The sequence below is a fragment of the Ictalurus punctatus genome, chromosome 12 (assembly GCF_001660625.3).
Source record: "Ictalurus punctatus breed USDA103 chromosome 12, Coco_2.0, whole genome shotgun sequence".
Classification (NCBI taxonomy): domain Eukaryota; kingdom Metazoa; phylum Chordata; class Actinopteri; order Siluriformes; family Ictaluridae; genus Ictalurus; species Ictalurus punctatus.
The window spans coordinates 30291211-30296210 of NC_030427.2; the positions used below are offsets into that span (position 1 = coordinate 30291211).

Genomic DNA, 5000 nt, shown 5'->3' on the forward strand with positions numbered 1-5000 from the left:
CTTAAAAAACCATCACTCAACCCTGCTATAGTTGACAACTACAGACCTGTTTCCCTCCTCGCTTTTCTTTCCAAAACTCTTGAAAGAGCCGTTTTTAATCAACTCTCAAATTTTCTCACACAGAACAACCTCCTGGACACCAAGCAGTCTGGCTTCAAGAGCAACCACTCCACGGAGACTGCTCTGCTTTCCGTCACTGAAGCCTAACGACTAGCAAGAGCAACCTCTAGATCATCTGTCCTCATCCTACTTGACCTCACTGCTGCTTTCGACACTGTGAACCATCAGATCCTTCTGTCAACTCTCTCCAGCCTGGACATCACTGGAACGGTTCTGCGCTGGGTGGAATCATATCTCTCTGACAGATCCTTCAAGGTGTCATGGAGGGGAGGTATTTCTGAAACTCAGCAACTCACAACTGGCGTTCCACAGGGGTCAGTTCTGGGTCCACTCCTCTTTTCTATCTACACTACGTCTCTAGGGCAGGTGATTGAGTCTCATGGCTTCTCATATCATTGCTATGCTGATGACACCCAGCTCCATTTGTCCTTCCAGCCTGACGATCCATCCGTCTCTGCACGCATCTCTGCTTGCCTTTCGGACATCTCGGTCTGGATGAAGGAAAACCATCTTAAACTTAACCTGGCAAAATCTGAGCTTCTCGTCATCCCAGCCTGTCCCTCAATCAACCACAACCTCACTGTACAGCTTGGTTCACTCACACTCATGCCAACCAGGACAGCCAGGAACCTGCAAGGTCCTGTAGGTTCATCCTGTACAACATCAAGAAAATCCGACCCTACATCACTGAACAGGCTACACAGATTCTAGTCCAGGCTCTTGTTATCTCTAAACTGGACTACTGCAACTCACTGCTTTCAGGCCTCCCAGCCAGCTCCATCAAACCCCTTGAGATGATTCAGAATGCTGCAGCGCGCCTCGTCTTCAATCAGTCCAAGAGAACCCATGTCACACCCCTCTTCATCTCCCTCTACTGGCTTCCTGTACCCGCCCACATCAAGTCTAAGGCCTTGATGCTCACCTACAAGACCTTGTCAGGAACAGCACCCTCCTACCTCAACTCTCTCCTGAAGGCCTACGTTCCCTCTCGCAATCTGCGATCTATTAGCGACCGACGTTTAGCAGTTCCAACTCAGCGTGGTGCAAGGTCCCTTTCAAGAACCTTCACACTAACTGTTCCGCAGTGGTGGAATGCACTTCCAATCTCAATCCGGACCGCAGAATCTCTCACCATCTTCAAAAAACAGCTAAAGACCCACCTCTTCCGTGAACACCTAACCAACTCATAATAATAAATAAATAAATAATAATAAAAAAATGCACTTACACCTCTACTCTGCTCTTTGCTTCTTCTGGAATTCAATTAATAGATCTTGTATGGTAGCACTTCTTGTATTGTTCTCTGCTTGATATCGCGTTGCTTGTATCTTTCTCATTTGTAAGTCGCTTTGGATAAAAGCGTCTGCTAAGTGAATAAATGTAATGTAATGTAATGCTCACTATCCCTCCATCTATCTATCCTCCTCTACCTGCCTCTTCACTATCCCTCCATCCAGCCTCTTCTACATCATTAAAGCTCTGCGTGTAGGCTGATCAATCGATTTATTTTACTTAACATATATTTTTACACGGGTTTTAATATCAACCAATCACATTCGAGGAAGCCACCGTGACTTCCAGTAATCCCGCCCACTGGTGAAGCGGTCAGCTGAAAACTTTTGACCCACATGAGCTCAATCCGGTGCAGCTGGAAATCCTCTCAGTCTTTCTCTCAGTCTATCAGTCCATCTGTGCTTCCTTTGGACCCGCTGTGATCCTGAGAACACTACCACTGCAGACAGCTTTGTGTCCCTGTTTCCTTCCTGTCTGTCTGCCTGCCTCAACCTGTCTCACTTTCTTATTTGGTCTCTGGCTCTGGTTCCGTCTCTCTCACTCTGTGTCTGGATGACGGGCGCATAGGAAGCTCCAACTTCCTGATTTCTGTTTGTGCTTCCTGGCTTCCAGACATTCCTTCTCTATCTCCATCTCTCTGTCTCTCTCTCTGTCTCTCTCTCTCTCTGCCTGTCTGTCTCTCTAACTGTAATTGGCTCTAAAAAAATTCCTGCGTCAGTCCCGAGACACAAAGCAGATTGGGACTTCATGATAATTTTGGATTCCAATAACCTCGACAGCATTCGAAAGAACACGTGATTAGATCTGGTTTCCTAATTTAATAGTAATCTGCAAAGCAACCACAGCTGATTCTAAATTAATAAATAAATCAGACATCCTTTGACCTATTTCCTCACTCATGTCCTGTTATAGCTGTGACCTCACAGGAAGTGACTAAAATGGTGGCTAATTGGTCAGTTAGACAGACGATATTAAAGCTGATGATACAGTTCAGGAATTTCACTAGCTCACTGTCTATATACAAACAGATATAGAAAGTGTCAGAAAACGATGAATCAGCGGAAATTGTAAAGTATGCGTGTAAACAGCGGTGGACAAATCAGAAATATATTAGCTAGCCCACTAAAGTGCTGCCCAGTTTCATGTTTTTTTGTGGTGTACAGCTGTATTTACATCATTCAAGACAATCAAAACAACGTACATGGCACTTGTTACTAAACAACCTACTTAGTACATACATGGTATTTGTTACTAAACAACCTACTTAGTTTTAATCAATCAGGGTCATCAAACGTTTTATTTAGAGCTGCTCATACTGAGTTTTATGTTTATGAGGTTGTGTATAAACACTGTATGTAGGGGGGGTGGGGGGGTTTACTTTTTCAACAGCATGATGTTGGTTAAATGGTCTTACCCAGTTTCACACTATGCCAAAGTTGAAAGAAATTGCCTCTGGGACTCCAAAGAACCACAGTGAGAGCCATTATCTTCAAATGGAAAAACTAGGCACAGTAGTGAACCTTCCCAGAAGTGGCCGACCTTCCAAAATTCCTCCAAGAACACAGAAACTACACATCCAGGAAGTCACGAATGATCCAAGGACAACATCAAAGGACCTACAGGCCTCTCTTGCATCAATAAAGGTCACTGTTCATGACTCCAGACTACCAGAAAGACACTGGGGGAAAATGTCCTCCATGGAAGAGTGGTGAGGTGAAAACCACTGCTGACCCAGAAGAACATTAAGACTCGTCTGAATTTTGTAAAACACACCTTGATGATCCTCAAAGCTTTGGGGAGAATGTTCTGTGGACTGATGAGTCAAAGTGGAACTGTTTGGAAGACAGTGGTCCTCACACATTCCTTCATAAGGAACATCATACCAAAGGTGAAGCATGGTGGTGGTAGTGTGATGGTGTGGGGATGCTTTGCTTTTTCAGGACCTGGGCAACTTGCTGTAACTGAGGGAAACATGAATTCTGCTCTCTACCAGAAAATCCTAAAGGAGAATGTCTGGTCTTCAGTCTATAAGTTGAAACTCAAGTGCAAATGGATTATGCAGCAAGACCCCAATGATCCAGTGTAGGAGTAAATCCTAGTCCTAGAAGTAAGTGAAAGTCTGATCTCCAGTTATCAGAAGCGTTTGGGTGCAGTTATTGCTGATAAAGGTGGCACAACCAGATTTTAAGTTTAAGGGGGCAATTAGTTTTTCATATGGGTGATAGGTGTTGCATAACTTTTTTCTCTTTTGCTTCAATAAATTATTTATTTTTTAAAACTGTATTGTGTATGTTTACTCAGGTTGCCTTTGTTTTATGGTGTATTTTGTTTGAAGATCTAAAACTATCGAGTATGAGTTATACTCAAACACAGAAGAAATCATATACGGTGTATATCCATTTCATGTATATGTTTCAGGTCCATGTTTTGTTTTTTAAACAAAAATTCACATAATCAATATCCATCTGAAATGAACAGCAGATGAGGTGATGAAAGAACCTCTGAACAAGCAGCTGCTGTTATAGCGCGGTTTCCAAACAGTCTCGCGATGATTTTCCCGATAGGGCGATGATGCAGTTGGGTAGGCGGTCTGTTCGGGACGCGTTGAGATGCTTTCGGATTCACATTACGAATGTTATACGTGTCCCAGATCATCACCGAATGTGGTTAGAGTGATCAGACGACAACGTGTCTCCAAGACCAGTTGTACCCAGTTCCTCTACAGAGCTTATGATCACCCAGGACACATGTTAATGCCAGGTGTGAATGACATCATTAGTAAATGGTCAATAGTAAAGTTAACAGTTCTACAAACTGCTTTACACTGTGTCTTATTCACCCATTCACACACACACACACACACACACACACACACACACACACACACCAATGGTAGCAGGAGCTGCCATGCAAGGCGCTAACTTGCCATCAGGAGCAACTTGGGGTTCAGTGTCTTCCCCAAGGGCACTTCGCCATGTGAGGTCATGTGGGCCGGGAATCAAAGACGCCAACCCTACGATTAGTGGACAACCCGCTCTACCACCTGATCCACAGACGCCCGCATAGTAGTATCTTCTTGTACCAGACGTTGGTAACAAGTTTTAACAAGTTTTTAATAAGTAAATAAGCGCAGTATCACACTGGTATCTACCAGTGTCAGTGTCTTTCAAATGCACTCTAATTTCTTTCTTATGTACTCTAATGTAATCTTCTGGTTCTGGCTGCACAGGTTTTTGATATTTTCATCCCTGGACCCTTGGTACTGTGTAAGAAATATTCACATTTTCATCTCTGAAACCTCTGATTGTTTATATGAGGTCATTAAAGACTACGTCAAGGTTCTACTCATTTATATCGTTTATGTTTTGCTTAGAAAAACCTGCACGCACACACACACACACACACAACGTCAGCAAATCATCAAAGCAGCAACTGACTGGAAATGCATCAGCTTTGAAGACTTTCAGGATTTTTCAGTGTTGACGTCCTTGCAGGATGCTCCCCCGTCACAGTTTTTATTTTCACTGTAGCATCTCTAGATATACCTGAAAGACTTGAAAAACGCGAGGGTGTAAGTGTAGCAGCTG

The 5000-nt window shown here is 43.5% G+C and overlaps 1 protein-coding gene and 1 long non-coding RNA gene across 3 annotated transcripts in view; one reads left to right on the forward strand and one right to left on the reverse strand.

Moving 5' to 3' along the window:
- LOC124628714 (uncharacterized) overlaps positions 1-2740 on the forward strand; it is a 21626-nt gene extending 18886 nt beyond the window's left edge. For both annotated transcript variants that reach the window (XR_006983344.2, XR_008397618.1), the window contains one exon: positions 124-2740. This is a non-coding gene — a long non-coding RNA (uncharacterized LOC124628714). The remainder of the gene's footprint in view (positions 1-123) is intronic.
- LOC108272876 (uncharacterized) overlaps positions 1-5000 on the reverse strand; it is a 29190-nt gene that overhangs the window by 12711 nt on the left and 11479 nt on the right. The window lies entirely within an intron of this gene.